This window comes from Octodon degus, unplaced genomic scaffold (genome assembly GCF_000260255.1).
Source record: "Octodon degus isolate 3935 unplaced genomic scaffold, OctDeg1.0 scaffold00223, whole genome shotgun sequence".
Taxonomy (NCBI): domain Eukaryota; kingdom Metazoa; phylum Chordata; class Mammalia; order Rodentia; family Octodontidae; genus Octodon; species Octodon degus.
The window spans coordinates 956,099-957,230 of record NW_004524799.1 but is presented as its reverse complement, the minus strand read 5'-3'; positions in this window follow the sequence as shown (position 1 = coordinate 957,230).

Below are 1,132 nucleotides of genomic sequence, written 5' to 3'. Positions count from 1 at the left end.
ATGTGGTGCTGGGGAATCGAACCGCGGTCCCTGTGCTTTGCCAAGCTTGTTCCAAGTAGGTGCTTTAGACCACTGAGCCATCTCACCAGCCCCTGCATTAGGTTTTGATATTGAGGTTCTGATGGCCTTCAAAATAGGTTTGGTGCCTGGCATGGTGGTGCACGCCTGTGATTCCAGCACTCAGGAGGCTGAGGCAGGAAGTTTGTTGTGAGTCCGGGACCAGCCTGGGCTTCAACGTAAACTCAAGGCCAGCCTGGACTGCATAGTGAGACCCTGTCTCAAAAAGAGAAACAAAACAAATGGTTTGGTAATGTTTGTTTGTTGGGGGCAAGTGTTAAATAATAATGGCATCATTTCTTCCGTAAGTGTTTAGAAGAATTTACCATTAAAGCTGTCTGGGCTTAGAGTTTTCTTCAGGACAGGCTTTCGATGATCTATTCCATTTCAATAACAGAAGAATTTTTGGATTTTTTTTTCAAGATTTTCTATTTCATACTGAGTAGATTTTGGTGATTGTCTTTTTTTTTTTTTCCAAAAAAATTATCCATTTCATGTGAATTTTCATATCCTTGCTTTCCTGAACTGCCTAAAATTGTTACCAAATAGTTGAGGGGGAAATTGTTTTCCTGAAATAATTCAAGCTTATGTATTGTTCCACAACAAATGAACTTTGAGCACTGCTATTCTGTAACCTCAAATGAAATAATGAATCTAGGCGGTGATCATTAGTGGTGGCTGAAAACATTAACATTTTATAATGGGAAGTTTTATAATGACTCACTGAGGAAGTTGTCACCTCAAACTGCTGATCAATAGCAACATTCCCAAAAGAGAAATATGTGTTTCTTCTTGTGATAAAACATTAAATAAATACCATTGCCTATGAAGTGCTCTTGCCAAAAATAAAAAAATACGAAATCAAAGCCCAATCTGTTATCTTTGTAGATTTAACTACCAGTTTGTGGGTATTACGGGTGGCAGAAAAACATGGTAACTCACCGCAAATATACAATTAATAGCACTCAAAATACAGGGAATTCTACAGGAAAATGAGAATTATCAAACTTTATAGAAACCAGATATAATGTGCAGATCATGTTTAGGTGCTGTTTTGAAAAAAAACAACTAGAAC